We start from the raw sequence: 16,905 nt of genomic DNA on the forward strand, positions 1-16,905 counted from the left end.
AGAAAAAAAAATAGGAGATTGTGTTAAGTCCAAAGTCTAAACATTTTAATAGTATTAATTGCATATTTAAATTATGAATAAGATATTTTAGCTGTAAAATATAAAAATACAAAGCAGATACCAGATTAAGGAGACCAGACTGGCTCACCGGAGGTACCAAAATGATCAGCCAGGTTACGTTCTCGTATGAGAGGAATTAACAAAAATAAGGTATCTGGAGAATCAAAAATGAAAGTTCACTGCAAGCAAAAATCAATAAAAATAAACCTCAACCAAAATCACTCTGGTAACGTATCAGATCTGGTTGCAACGTGACTTGGCACTCGACTAATACTTGTATTTCAGAGGTCTGGTGTAAGGATGGTGCAGGAATATATATGTCAGAAGAAGTATCTATTAAAGAAGAATTGCAAGCAGCAGCCCTGTTCCTGAGATTGCGTTATGGACACAGCCGGATTAGATTGGGCTGATTACCTTAGCCTTGAAACAGAGAGCCTTTCTGCCCTGCGGGGGAGGGGAAGCCTTTCATCCACAGCTCTCGTCTCGGATGCGCCCTCCCCTCGCATTCACTTGCAAATCGCTGTGTGCTAGCAAAAGCCAGCACTTCCCCAGTCTCTAACCTTCCCATGGCGAGGACTGCCGCTCTATCAGCAGAACCTTTCTCTCCGCGTGAGGAAGGGCTTTTTTCCCCTCCTCTCCTTTTTTTTTTCTTCCTCTTAATCAGAAGCACTGAATGAAAGCCAATCAGAGAGAGCTCGCCCCCGTTTTCTTCGGTTCCCTGCCGTCCAGAGTTGAAAGTAATGCTGAGAGAAAGCTTGAGTTAGATGAAGTAGCATCAGTGATAGAAAATAACAGCCGAAAACAAACAAAAAGGGGACCCAGTGACAATTTCTCCAGGGTTATTTTGGCTGGGACCAACTTGTGTTATCCAGAAGCTGCTAAAAAAAGGTAGGAAGACTTCGCCTCTCCCCCTCCTCATTTTTTTTTCTTCCTTACCCCCTTAAGGTCTTTTATTTTCTTTCCCTGGGGGTGGGGGGATAATGTATGTTTTTAAGTTGTATTTAGCAATTATTTCCAAATACTTATCTTTAACACATGAAGAAATTAATAAGCATAAAACTCTACATTAGATTCTGGAAACAATTGCTTTGACTATGAATAGAGGTAATGTAAAACTAGATTAAATTATATATTATGCTCAACAGTGGGTCATGATACTAGAGTTTGTGAATTCATTCACTCTGAACAAATGCTAAAAACAGATCACAGAATATAATTTGTCATGCTCATACTTGTTTATCTTTATTTTAAAATCAGTTGAAGAGATAACCTTGTTGCTGTAAACTCTAACATCATCCAACATTACTTTGCATTCCATACGAATGAATTCACTCTGCGCTTATTCATAGTCATAGTTCATTGTACGTTCAGTATAAGAGAAATGACAGGCAGTCAGTCTACAGAATCCTTGAAACTGTCAATGGTCACTAAGCATCTACATAAATAAAATAGATTGGCATTCATCAGAAATAGAAGAGGCAGAATTCCTACATTCACATTTCATATCTGAATCAGAAGTATAAGGGGAGAGATGAAGAAGGGAGACTAAATGCGTGTAGTCAGCAGCATTTATTGTCTCTGCTGCAATAAAATCCATATTTTATGTGGTGTTAAATTAATGCAGCACATTGCGAGTCTAAATGCATGTCCCCAACAAGTAACTATTGATAGCACTGTAAGTATGGGCAAAAGTGGGAGTCCGAAAGTGTTTTTATGTTACTACAATAGAAACCTACCATCTCCTTATCATTAAAAGGGGGGGGGGAGTACAGGTGCAATCAAAGACAAACATCATTTTGAAACTGCCCTATCATCTTTTGCTTCAAAAAACCAGAAATCTCTTTATAATAGTGGTGCTTCATCCCAGTAAAAGCCGCCGTTATCCAAAACTGCACATCCATTCCTCTCAGCTGTTTGGAGATGCATTATTTCTTCTTCTTTCTTAAAGGATCTATATTAAAAATCATCTGTCCCTCTGACGCTGACAACAGTTATACTTCACTGCATATGTTGGTAGACTTTCTTCCTCCACACCATCCCCCTCTGTATCCTTCTTTAAAATGTAGCTACAAGAGCTTCTCTGTGGTGAATAACACTTGGCAAGAGTGTGCTCATTTTTTAGGTCTGGTATGGTGGGGATTTTTAATTAGTAGAACTTTCATGAAAACATTATGTCATTGACAAGAGCTCTAGGTTCTTTTTTAGTTAAAGTGATGAGGAAAACAGGAAGAGGTTGTGTCAGAGAGAAATAGGTGAATAAGTTGCATAGTCCATCTAGCTTGTCCCTATTGCCTGCAGTGTAGGAAATGTGGCACAAATGTATTCGATGTGTAATGCATAAGTAGTTTATGGTGGGGGGAGATCCAGGAGTTACAAATATAAGTAAAATGTGTCTTGTCTTTGGGACCCATTGAATACAAATCCATCCTGATGATAAAAACATAAAGAAATGCTTCCTTCATTTGCTTTCACTTTTTTCCCCAGCTGTTTTGAAAGTATGAGTCGATGTCTGTTTTCAGGAAATCAGACACTTTTTTTGGTTTCAAATACTTGCTGCTAACAAATTGACTTTCCTGGTGAACGCATATGCCTTCCCTGACTCTAGTCAAAGAATAGGATCCCATACAGTTATATCTCTTGGGGAAAAAATAGGAAAATAGGAAAGCAACATGTAATGTGTATGGCGTCCGTGTGTGTGTGTGTGTGTGTGTGTGTGTGTGTGTGTATGAGGTCAGTGGTTAAATTGCCTGGTACCTGATCAAGGTTTCAGGTGATATTCCTAGATGTTTATAAAAACTAGCTATTTGGTGATACCGGTACTATACAGGTATTCAGCTTAATATCATACAATTAGATTTTTACTACACATGGATTTTCTTTAAAAGAGAAAAGGGAAAAAAGGAGAGAAAATTGATTTCCTATCAAGGGAGATACATTTCTGGCACATTATTAAAGTAGTATAATCTGAAAGAGGAATGGCTTTTTTCTTGTTGAAAAAGAGTATATTTGAAATCGAAAGGTTAATTCCAAAATACGTGAACCCTGTCCAGATTCATTTCATGGTCTTCATACTTAATTTCCCATATAAACAAAAAACTGAGGCAGAGAATTTATTATCTAGAGGATTTCTGGACATACGACTTATTTCTTATGTTTCTTAACCTACTTTGCAGCAAGTGATAACACACTGTCCTCCTGGAATATGTCATTTTTATACCAAATCATTCCGCTAGGCTGCAGCACAGGAATATCATTAGCACCAATGATGCTGATTCAGCAGCAAAGTGAACCATATTTTTGTTAATTGTTATTATCAGGAAGAGTGTTGCATAGTAAGCAATTAATACAAATCATGGATATAAACCCAACTATCTCTAGTCTAGCCCTTGGGTTTGAAAACTATTAGCCATAATATATCATTATTTCTACTGCACAAATTGCATTCTAATACTGTTACCCCATCAGAAGTGCTTGTAAAATACTGAAATAAAGTAACAAAGTATAAGCAGAGAAATATAAACATTATTTATATCAATTATAAGTAATTTTATGCAGATATTTGATCTCCAAATTTCAGGTCTATGCTTGAAAACTCTACTTTTGATTAACCTAAAATATTATCTGACGAGGGTATCAGAAAAGTCACTTTACTGACCGTATTATATTTAGCAGTCCTGTCTGAAATAGGCTGAAGTTAAAAGCCAAGTAGCAAGAACGGTGCCTTCCTTCTTATTAGGCTTATACTGACCAATGGTGATATTGACGAAGCATTATACCAAGTATATGTGGACCTTGTTATAAATATTTTGAGGAAAAAAAAGAGCCCAAGGAATATCATTATGAACACATATTTGAGAAATGAAAGTCAACATAGGGCAATATCTTTTCCTTTTCTTGATGCTTTATTCAGATCAATGAGTTCACTGAGAAAATTTTATTTGGTCATAATTAAAATAATTTGAAATATGCATGTAGAAAGAAATGTCCTAAATTTAAATATTTTTAAACCTGGCCTCTTTTCTTCCCCTGGTTAAAGCATTTCGATTATGTTCACAGAGCACTAATATAACATTCCCTGCTTTTATCTCTAATAAGTTCAACACTCAAAATTACAGATTTTTTTTCACGCATGAAGAACGAGAAAATTTCAATCAACAAGAAGTGCCTGTTTTCTAAGATAACAATATCAGCTCAGGGTCACCTCTCTTTTCTTCTTCCTTCTTGCTATACAGCAGCTTCACTTCACTTGACATTTTAGTATGAGACTTGGAGCCCTTTCATATCCAGTCATGGTGTCTTTCATAAGGGTATCTAAAACATGAGGCCATTTTTACCTTTGCCATAACCTCCTTTGTCACTGCTTAGTTCACCTAACTCAAGAGCCAAACACTATAAGAAAACACTTATCACATTAAAGTTGTAGATTGCTGGAAATGCACTATCCTTAACATTATGTGAACATTGATCAGTTAAATAATCTGACAGCTTTATAAAAACTGTTTCAGAAGAACTTTTGTTTAACTCTTTATTATCAATGCAACTTCTTACAAAAAAAAGTAATATGATTTTTTAAAGAAAAGAGATGCTTTGTTTTCACAAATGTCTTTATATTTTTAAACTATTGCAAGAGCAATGTATGTGATGGTCTATCCTCTGTATTACCAAGAGACATTTGTTAAACATTACCACATGGGTGGTGGATTTAAAGAAAGAGAAAACTGGAAATTGAGTAAGAATGAATACAATGAAATTACCTGTCACCTCATTTTAAGAAATAAAGTGTAGCATTACTTAAAAATGGTGACTGTCTTTGAGAGTTGAAATGCCTTCATATAACAATCCCTTATAGTAGAGGAATGTAGTAGAGAGTTTGTTAGTAACATTATAAAGCACTTTACCAAACCATGTGATCTCAATATCCTTCCCCCTTCTTTTATAAAGCAGCCTAGATTCTCCATATTCTACATTATGCAAAAATATACAAAGTTAAATAACATTTGACTTCAGGACAGAATTAAGCAATAGGCTGTAAGGTATAATACAACACTGCTTCACAAAGGACATTCAGCATTAAATGACATGTCTCAACACTTCAGAGTCCTGCTGATGCTCAGAAATTTTGCAGTGTGAACTCATTCTCTCTCTCTCATCGCCCCCCCTCCCTTTCCCTCCCTCTGTCCCTCTCTCTGCCTCTCTCCTTTGCTCCACCCTCATTTATGGCAATTACAAAGGTCCTTGGATGAGTCTTCCATGTGCTTTTTAAAAATATCACCCTATATGAAATAATGTTTCTGTAAATCTTGTGATTTTTATAGCCAGTACTCTATCATCTGCCACATTATACACTTAATTTATTACATTATCCTTTGCATGATAGCATAAAGTCTATGGCAGTTCAGTTGGCTAGTTCATGTCCTTTAAAATGAAAGCAGTTCTTTTAGATATTATAACACCTAGGCTTTTAAGGAATTGAAATTGGCACCAATGTAGTTTACTGCACTAGTGAGCAAAGTATGGGAACTGCAGCATTTCTTAATGAAATGACTTCTCCAAAATATCAGAATGTAGAATGCATACACATGAGTTATTATATTCAGTACATTGGTTTATTGATTGGGAATCTTTGTTGATTTACTGTAACAGAGGATATTGAAGTAGTTTGACAGTCCTGGTTTTAAAAATAAATTAAACATAAATTGCACTTTCAGGAAGCAGTCTTTCATTAGACATGTTGATTCTTCTTTGTTGCAAGACACGAATATTACCAGTTTGTAATGTAAGAGTGTAAACTGATATATAATGAGCAAATGTCTTTTATAGATATCGGAAAGAACTGTCATTGCTCCCTTTTGTTTTCGGTAGAAAATCTGGGAAACATAAACTGTAACCATAATCAAGTAAAGCAGAATCTATGGAAATTAAAATAATCAATAAACCGAGTAAAGGAAATGTTTTAACTTGGGTTATTCTGGTAATTCTCTGCAATGTTCATGTAGAATTTATACATGCGAGAATCAAAGTTGAAATTTGGCATAGTTACATGAATAGATCAAAGGAAATCAATATGTTTGCCTAGGCTATTTGGCACATTTTTTGCATAATTCTAATATAAGTTTTAAAAATGTGGCCAACTCTCCTTTTGTATATAATTCTACTCCCAATGAAACCAAGTTAAATCAACTCAATTTGAAAACCATCATAACTTTTGGAATTTCTAAAATTATAAATGTTTCCATAATTCTTGAATCAGTATTCAAACTTAGATCAAGCACCATAATCTTTCTGGATAATCTGCCTTTAAATTAATGGTCTTTTATTTAGGTAGATTTGAAATATTGTACCATCTGCAGGACTTTAATGATTTTGTATCTACCATGTAAATCTAAATGTGGAATATATTTATTATTTTATTTAAAATATTTGCTTTAAATAACTAAAATTTTACTAGCTGTAACTCATCGCTTTAAATCTTTTGCCGATAAAATAAATAATAGGAGTTAGTATACTTTTAATACTGACAGTATAGTATTTTATTTGCTTTGGCAAATACATAAAGAAAATAAACCATTGGAATAAAATAACATATATGTCAACTTATTAAATCAAATAAGCAAAACCGAGTACACAATGACTAACATTAGCCTCGTCAGGTATATTTTTTTCTTTTCTTTCTTTTGTTTTTTTTATTTTTTGGGCTTCTTCCTAAATCATGTTAAGTTAGGGGTTATTCCTACTCTGTAGTCTTGAGCAGTATTTTGTTGCCAGAGTGACTTTTTGATGTTTACTCTCTGGAGAGTGAAACCCGCCAACATGCACATTTACTCTGTGTACATCTAGCTACTTAAATTTGAGTACAGTATCCAACCCCCCCCGCCAAGCTTTATGTACAGTTTTGCTGCCCAGAGCTTCAGTTACTCACAGCCAGGTGTTATTTGAAAACAGATGACCCTCAAAACATATCCTCACAAGGTCAGTCACAGACGAATGCTATGTCACAGTGCCTACGTCATTCACTTCATTTCCTTTCATCATGTGGGCCTTTTATCAGCTCACATTATCCTATGAAGAAGGATGAGTACAGATATTTTAAGAGGGAGAGAGAGACCACATTCATGTAACTTTTATTATAGTGTATTGTTATAATTGTGCTATTTGATTATTTATTGTCTATCTCTTAATGTGCCCATATCAATTAAACTTTATCACAAATATGTATAGGTAGAAACATAGTTTGGTACTATCTGCAGTTCCTGGCATCCACCAGGGGTCTTGGAATGTATTCCGAGCAGTTATAAAGCAGAGTATAAAAGCCTTTGCCTATTAATAGAAACCTATGGAAAGTCTTCATTTCTTGATCAACTCCTTCACCCAGGCTTCAGCATTTCTTTTGCGGATTTGTTCAACATCACATCCTAAATACAGGCATGGGCCTAGAAACATTCTTTCATCTTTCTACATTTTCGTGTGTGTGTGTGTGTGTGTGTGTGTGTGTGTGTGTGTGTTCATGCTGAATTGAAGAGTGGAAATTTTCTGTAGAATTTCTCTATGAAACAAAGGAATTTTTTTTTCCTACTGGACATAAAGCTTTTTCGTTGGGTGAAAGTAAAAAATAATGAGAACTCTCCATATTGTCAAAGAATCTCTTCCGCTCTAGCTACTATGCCTTTTAAAATATATGCCCTAATTTTTTAAGATTTAATAATGAGATAGTTCTACATTTTAAAAATTTAATTCATAAAACTTTACTATCTTGGCAATAGGCACAAGTATTTATTTCAATACCAAAATAAATAATTAAATAAATGCTGGGGAATGAAATAACACTAACTTTTATGTTATAACAAATCATTTCTGTACTAATTTTTTTCTTAGAATTGTATTAGCCTCTATCATAATATAAAATCTAAACAAATTGAGGGGAAAACATGTTTTCTTTATTAGGGCAAAGGCATGTGATTGTTATGTGTACAATCTCTATTGAATATCCAACCCGGTAGAGAAGTTAGAGAAATGACAACCATAATCTTCACCACAGAGCAAAAACATTATTTCACTTCACTTGATAAGTAGTGTCTAGATGCAACCATTTCTGGGTAGGGCCAAGGTTAAAAAAAAAAAAAAAGTATGGATGAGAAGAGTTCTGTCCTTTCTAGAAGCAAAGTGTGATGTCCCATATGAACCATTGTTGTCAAAAACTCCTTGGGGAATTTTTCAATTTTTAATAGAGGCAGTAGACTAAGCGCTATGATGATGTCAACTTCACAATAATTAATTTAACTCCCTATGGTTTAAGGTTATCATATTCTTTTGCATGTATTGCATTTTTCACTTTTATTTTGTTTTATAAATTTATATAGTTTCTTGGAATCTAAACAATGACTCGTTCAATTTTCTCTCAGCTTCTAATTGATTTTATTTATTCTGGGGGAGTTTCCATGAGCCATTCCCTTAGTGCCATATGCGGAGATATTAAAGATAAACCCAATGCAAATATTGTGCTTGAGGAGAGATGATTCTAATGTAAGACAGTCACAATAAATACATTCACAGTAAATATTCACCGTAAATATTACATAAGCTATAATAGAAATATTAGGTAGTGTTTTTTGTTTGTTTGTTTTACTTTTTGAGGGAGACAAAGAGAGAGTGCACAAGCAGGGGAGGGGCAGGGAGACACAGAATCCAAAGCAGGCTTCAGCCTCAGAGCTGTCAGCGCACAGCCAGATGCGGGTCTCCAACCCACCAACCATGAGATCATGACCTGAGCTGAAGTCGGACGCTTAACCAACTGGGCCATGCAGGCACCTGGAAAGTTATGTTTTAAATGTTTCAGTTTCCATGGAATAGCAGTGAATGAGATAACAGAATATCAGTTAGACAGTCACCTATTTCTCCACCTGACACCACATCTTCAGTTTTGATTTTCTGTTATTTAAACCACTGGAGGAACCTCTCAGTACCTTGTTTCAGTCATTCATTCTTTCATTCCTCCATTTGGCACATATTCTTAAAGTGCCTATTGTAAGCCATATCCTGTGTGAGCATCCAAAGGTCCACAGAGAGAGAGAGAGAAAAGCAAAATAAAACCTGACCTCTGCTACACTGAGACATTAAATAAATAATCACATGATTTGTTATTATCACCCAGTTTGGGTAAGAAAGATGAGTGCTAGGTACTTTTAAAATGAATGACATGGGGCTCCAATTCACCTATTTAAAAATATATATATTCAGGAGCACCTAGGTGGGAGAGTTGGTTAAGTGTCTGATTTTGGCTCCGGTCATGATCTTGAAGTTTGTGAGTTTGAGCCCTACGATGGGCTCTGTGCTGATAGCTTGGAGCCTAGAGCCTGCTTTGGATTCTGTGTCTCCTCTTTCTGCCCCTCCTCTGCTTGCACGTGTGCTCTCTCAGAAATGAGCAAACATTAAAATATTTAAAAATAAAATAAAGTAAAATAACAATATTCAAAGCCATGTGACATCTTTCAAGAAAATATCACAATGCATTAGCAGATTAGTTCATGTTACATTTTTGAGTAACCTCAGATTCATTCCGTGGCCTCTTGAAAGTGGGTTCTCAATTGGTGCTTCAGTTAGGGGCCACCATCTTGGTTGGTGTCTTTGTTATACTTCTCATTTGCAGTAGCCAATTGTCACCTTTTAGCAAGGGCTCAAATTTGAGACTAATATACTCATCTCAGACAAGATGCCTAAATCTGAAGACCACGTGGACCCCCAAATTCCATTGTTAAAAACCATTAACAGAAGGTCTCTCAAACCCACAAGTAATTAAAATATTCACTGCCATAGAAGCCATTGTGTTTGAAACTTGGTCACTCTGTGAAAAAGTTTCTCTCAAACGATATTCTGCTTTTGTAAGGATACCTGATGAAGGTCATGTTGAATAGGGAGGCTCCACAGTGATAAGGCTACATGCCAGAAACACTGAGGTTGGCTTTCTTGGAATGGTAAGATTGGCAAGATTGCCTTTCTTAGAATTTCTTTGACGGATAAAAGCCTGGACCGTGGCACCAAGCTGTCTGGCTTCAAACCCTATGTCACTTACTATATATTTAATAATTAATATTCCTGATACTTTTTCATCTGCAAAATGAGGTTAATAATTATACTTGCATAATAGTGCAATTGTTATGATTTTTAAAACTTATAGATGTAAAATGTAATAGTTGACAATAGCTGTTCTAGTGTTATATATTATTGTTGCCTGTTATTTTTATTGGTACTATTATTACTATATGTAAATTCATGTGATCTATGCTCCTTTTTTCTTTTTTTTATAAATGTTGAGTGTGCTTTATTTTAACTATAGCATCCAGTACGAGTTGGACTACGACGTTAAGATTTTTGACAATTTTAACTTGTATCCTATAATCGTAATTTTGTGCTTGAGTTAGAATGAAAAATCCTTGGTGTTTTAAGTCATATAATTTCCAAACGTGGTTTATCTATTGCTATAATTAGAAAGGGCTCATACAATATGCTATGGTAGTATCTGGCAAGGGCTCAATATATAACTGCTATAAATATATTCATTCCCTAATGATTGTGGAAATGTGAGTTGCATAAAGAGAGAATGTAACCTGAAAACTTAAATTACATTCTCAGAATCATATATAGTAATTGGATGAACTAGGGAATTGATGGACATGAATTTTGAAAATGTTATAAGGACCCAAAAAGGGGACAGGGGAGGGAGAAAGCATTAGAAAGATAGAGACTTACTGTTGTGAGTTCCATAAGCCACATAAACTCACTCAGGTGAAGCATGAACCATTTCTGAATACAGGCAGTAATGGTTCTTTTAACAGATTCTCCTTCTTGAGGTCAGAGTAATGAGAATTAGAACAAGAATGATGAACAGAGGCAGTGCATTACAGAAATAATCCCATTAAAGTTTGGATACTCATAAATCTCAAGAATAATTCTGCAGTCTGTATTACAAGCTGAAAGGTCAGTGGACTACTGCTTTCTTAGACTAGGTTCCCGAAACTGTCTGATGAAGACATAGGATCTGCTGTGAAATGTGAAAATTTTAACAGGTTTTATTTAGATAATTCTTTCTTTTCATCCTTCATATTTAAGGTGATATGAAGATCAATTTAAAATCACTTTTTCTTCTTCCTGGCTTGGGGCTGTATATGGTAATTTCAAAGGCATGTGGAATGAATTTTATGGCTTATAAAAACAAACCAAAACATTAAGGTCATAAAATATACATTTCTGTGAGTCCATAAATATCATTCTCCTTTTAACTTTATTTTTGAAATCTAGAATAATATCACAGTTTTCATCGCTCAGTTTCATTTATAACCCAGTACTAATTAATGTACTTATTTTAGAAGTTCACATATTGAAAGAATATACTTAGTAGTTTATTATTCATCCACATGTAAAGGTAAAATAAGTCATACTAGAGATCACTAAACCTAGCTACCAGATGTATTTTTGTGAACATAATAAAAATAATCCTCATTTTTTATCATAGCTATATATTTAATATGTATTATACATATATATTTATTATTTATTTAACCAAATTCACTGTCTTCTTATATCATCTTTATTAAATAAATGCTGTGATTATTTAATAACATTCATTTTCCCCCTGACTTCACTATACTTGGATAAATGTTTTCAGTTTTTGCTGATTAAGATGTCTAACTTAAAATACTGTGTTAATGTTATATATTTTAGTTTAGTAGACTTTCTCAAAGTGTGTACTTTTAGAATTAAGTCTTCCAAAGATTGAAAACAATTAGACATGCTTTCTCTTTAGTTTTGAACTTCTTTATGCTAGAGGAAAAGTTAATTAACTTGCAGGTATTTTCCTTTCATTTAGTTGGAACTCAATTGAGAATCAAATGGTGCAAAATTAGAAGAGAGATTCATTATAAAAACCTAGACAAAAAATATTATTGAATAATTAATTATACAGGCTAAATACTCATTTCCCTTCAAAATCCTTCATATTCCTTAAGGTTTTCAACCATTTGACATGTTGTTTTGAATATCTGCATTGTAAGATAATATAAATTTTACTTAAAAACTTAATTTTAAGATTGAAATGAGTTTATTTTTCTGAAGTATTGTCCCATTTATAGGGTAAATTACTGCTAATATTCCTGGTAAAATTCTAGTCTCAAGAAGTAAAATAACAACATACTTAGGTCTTTGGAGCCACCTTGTGGCCATATCATAGTATATTTGGGAATGCTCTCTGGTTTCAGATTCTTTAAAAAAAGTTTTTTTAATGTTTATTTTTGAGAGAGAGAGAAAGATAGCATGAGTGGGGGAGGGGCAGAGAGAGCAAGAGGGAGACACAGAATCCATAACAGGCACCAGACTCTGAGGTGACAGCACAGAGCCCAATGTGGGGCTTGAACTCTGAACAGTGAGATTATGACCCTAGCCAAAGTCAGACCATAACCCACTTAGCCACCCAGGCACCCCCAGATTTTTTTTCTAACTAATCATTACTCCTGGAAGCATTGAAGCCAGTGCAAGAGGTGCCTGCATAGCTCAGTAGGTAGAGCATGTGACTATAATTCAGGGTTGTGGGTTAAAGCCCCATGTCATTTGTGGAGTCTACTTTACAAAGTAAGATAGAAATATTAAAAGAAAAAAGAAACCAATGTGGACATAAGGGATATTTATTAGCACTAAAAATAGATAATTTTACATTAGTTCAATTTAATTTTTATATACCAAGTGAAGTTATAAAAAATATTGTTTTGAAAAAGTCTAAATAAAACCTTTTAAACAACACTTTTGAGGAAACAAATATTTTTTAAAACTTTTAAAAAATTTCTTTATTTATTTTGATAGAGACAGAGAGAGAGAGAGAGAGGGAGGGAGGGAGAAAGAGAGGAAGAGAGAGAGAGAGAGAGAGAGAATGAGAGAGAGAGAGAGAATGAGAGAGAGAGAGAGAATGCCGAGCAGGTTATGCGATGCCAGCACATGGGCTGGAATTTCCAGCCAGGCGCAAGGCTGAAACTCACAAACTGTGAGATCATGACCAGAGCTAAAATCAAGAGCTGGATGGTTAATCAACTGAGCCACCCAGATGCCCCAAAGCAAGATATAATATTAATCTAAATATATTTCACTGTGTAGCTGAAAGTCAACTCAAATGACTCCTTAAATGTTTAACTTTCTCAAGCAGAATTTCTTCCAGCATCCTCTGGTGTACAGCACAAAGGAACCAGGAGCTGCATTATTGTTACTCTTGAGTTTTGTAAAACGTCAGCGTAAATATGTAGCCTGCATGGAAAGCAAATAAATGATTGTGATTGAATGTGTTTTAGAATTGACCTCGTTGGAAGTTTAGGGAGACAAATTTGTTTGCTTTCATTTTTCCGTAAACACTAGAATAATTTGTAGTTTGTGTGGCATGAGGTACATATCCGCAAAACATGAAACCTCTTTCAATGGTTTTTTGTAACCTAACAACACACTTGCATGAGAGTAACCCAGAGTTCCTGCTTCTCTTGTAATTTTAAAAGAGAATACCTGCACTTAAAAACAAAACAATACAATTATTTTCTAGAAGCACTTCTAGATTTTAAAATCTGCATCAGGCATGGATGTCTTATATGGTCTTATTCCCCATTGTTTACCTTATTCTCTACAGGTAAAAATTAAGAATAATTTTTGGATTAGAATAAATTTTCTTCCCACGTTTCCCATAACAAAAGATGAGAAAAAAATTTTCCTTTCATTATTACTCCCATGTCTAGAGCTGTATCTAGAGCTTTCTCTATTTCTATTTGTCTGTCTCTCTCGACACATTTATGCTAGCATACTAAAATAACACTGTTCATCATCATCTTCATCATCATCATCATCACCCGAGTAAGACTTCAATTCCCACACTGGACATGCAATAGCTTAGTCACATTTACAGCCCAGTGTGAACTGATCCTGATTGGGTCACTGAGATGATTAACTTTAATTTAAAGAATAAAGCTCAGTGGGAACTGAAGACAAACTCATAAAATCACAGAATATCTTATGAAGGTTATGTGTTAAAGCCCTCAGTTATCCATCTTTATTTTTATTTTTTACTTTTTAAACATGTTTGTTTTTGAGAGAAAGTGAGAGAGAGCACACAAGCAGGAGAGGGGCAGAGAGACAGAAAGAGAGGATCCAAAGCAGGCTCTGCATTGCCAGCACATAGCCCAATGCTGGGCTCCAACTCATGAACCGTGAGATCATAGCCTGAGCCAAAGTTGGACGTTCATCTGACTGAGCCACTCAGGTGCCCCTAAATTGTCCATCTTTATAAAGCAAATCATTTTCAGTCTCTATTTTGAACATGTCAGGTTGCCTCTTAATGTAAAACAAGTGGTCAGAGCATAACGTTTCTCATGCACAGCCCAATAGTCTGATTGAAAACAAAGATTACTTTGCTTCCCATTAAGCTATGTTCCCTCTGTCAACAAAAGTGCTTCTATTCTAAGAGATATTACTATTGATTTGCTTTTATTCTCAAAAGACTGCTAGTTTTTTTTCCTGTGCAATGCTACACACTGTATTATTTCAAATAAGCCTATAAAGCATTTACTATAATCCAAAAAGGAGATAGAAATTGAAGTTGTGTTTAAGAGTTTAGAAATGTTTAAAATTTAGATCAAGTTTTTTGATGATGTCATATTCATATTTTGTGCTATTGGTTTGGACAAAGTTTTTTTACAGAATGGATAGCAAATGGATAATCATAAATATAGAAAAAATGTATAAAAACCTCTCCCCTGGTGAGTAAAAACGAAGAAACAACCCCAAACACTTCTAGCTAAAAATTTCTAGTTCCTTCTCAATTTTAGTCTAACACATACCGTGTTACACTTACCATGAACATACCATACCTATTTACCCAAGATAATTGGGGTTTATCATTAATCATTATTCTTGAGACCATTTTTAAACTTTTTGAATCATTTTTACTTAGGGCAAATGCATTGTTTGTAAATCTTAACTCTTCCTCCCTCAAATATGTTTATTTGATGAATCTTTTTAATTTGCACTCTATGAAAATTATAAAATTGATCCTTTTTCTGATTCCAACTTAATAATACAGAAGAAATGCAAATTAATCTTTTCTTCTCAGTTTAACCATGTTTTTTAGAGTTCTTAATATGTTTTATGGAATTTGCTAGGAACCTAGGATACAGTTATACATACTTTGGTCTCTTAATGTGATGAAAGTATAGTAGAAAAAAAGTAACATTTAAAGGTAAATACAGCTATTTTATTTAGTGTTTGGCTTGTAGGATGAATGAGGTTTTAAGGGAATGTAGATAAGGGAACGTAACAATTGAATCATAGAGGAGATGAAGGGGAATTTGAAAGGTATTATTTGATCTTTGTTATTCATTATTTAATTGGTTATTGAAGATGAACCTAATGAAACAAGAGACATGACTTTGTGCAAATCCTAAACTCCCTAAGTGATCTTCTCTCTCCCTGTTCTAGTACTTCCTAAAATATATTTTTCTTAATCCATTTTTTGTGTAATTATTCTTTTACTAATACTCATTGATTTTTCATTATGAAGAAGGCAGGATATTAGATACCGAGATGTGATGGACAATAAATAATATTCAAACTTTCTTACCGTGAATGCCTTCTGGTATTTTCCAGGAGACAATCAAAACAAAAATTACAGGGGTGCCTGGGTGGCTTAGTCGGTTGAGCATCCAACTTTCGCTTAGGTCATGATCTGGTGGTTCGTGGGTTCGAGCCCCGCATCGGGCTCTGTGCTGACTGCCAGCTCAGAGCCTAGAGCCTATTTCGGAGTCTGTATCTCCCTCTCTCTCTGACCCTCCCCTGCTCACGCTGTCTCTCTCTCTCTCTCTCCTAGAAATAAATAAAAATATTTAAAAAAAAATTACAATATCGTCTGATGACTGCAAGGAACAGTATAAGCACAAGTTACTATGAAGTTAAAGATGAGGGCATATGCCAATGTTAAATGCTAAGAAAGCGTTCCTGTAGAGATGGAATTAAAGCGATACCCATAAAGCTGTGTCTCTCATTTAGTGCAAAAGTTCTGCTTTTCTCCTTTTTAAAATTTTTTAAAAAATGTTTTATTTATTTTTGAGAGAGAGACAGAGACAGAGTGAGCAGGGTAGGGTCAGAGAGAGAGGGAGACACAGACTCCGAAACAGGCTCCAGGCTCTGAGCTAGCTGTCAGCACAGAGCCCGATGCGGGGCTCGAACCCACAAACCGTGAGATCATGACCTGAGCCAAAGTCGGTTGGTTAACCGACTGAACCACCCAGGCACCCTTGCTTATCTCCATTTTGACAGATGCTACTATGTAGTGGTAAAATTATTCTCACTCCAGAGTTGAGTGGATGAATCAACATAGATAGTTTTACTTCCCCCACCAAGAAGCATGGAAATCTTGGCCACGGTGTTTAATCTAGCTAAGGCTTGTTTCCTCATCTGGAAGATGGGATAATGATGGCTACTTCTTAAACCTGTTGAAAAAATTAAATGAAGCTATGCTTATATGACGCTTAGAGATTTGTTTTGCAATTATAAATTCCTAATAAATATTACCAGCATTATTACCGCTTGCTGTGCAAAATTCAAATTCTTTAACCTAATCTGATCTGTTTTCTTTCTTCTATTAAATTATTGTAGGTCCTTCTGCATTCCCCCCCACCCTGCCCACACCTAGTGATTTGCCTCATCAATACAGACAAATTGACCAGCTCTCAGTTCTAGGAGAATTCTTTGTTCTCTGTATTATTTAATTGTTATTATTTAGCATCTCCCCAGATTTGTTTATATTGGTCACTCCATCCCCAGGTTCTACTT

General features: G+C 34.9%; 1 protein-coding gene across 1 annotated transcript in view; it reads left to right on the top strand.

Moving 5' to 3' along the window:
- The first annotated feature begins 579 nt into the window (after positions 1–579).
- Positions 580–16,905, top strand: part of CDH10 (cadherin 10) — a 197,871-nt gene continuing 181,545 nt past the window's right edge. The window contains exon 1 of the mRNA XM_077759571.1: positions 580–948. The gene's annotated coding sequence lies outside the window, so the exon portion shown is untranslated. The remainder of the gene's footprint in view (positions 949–16,905) is intronic.

The sequence above is a fragment of the Crocuta crocuta genome, unplaced genomic scaffold (assembly GCF_008692635.1).
Source record: "Crocuta crocuta isolate KB4526 unplaced genomic scaffold, BGI_CrCroc_1.0 scaffold183, whole genome shotgun sequence".
NCBI classification, from domain to species: domain Eukaryota; kingdom Metazoa; phylum Chordata; class Mammalia; order Carnivora; family Hyaenidae; genus Crocuta; species Crocuta crocuta.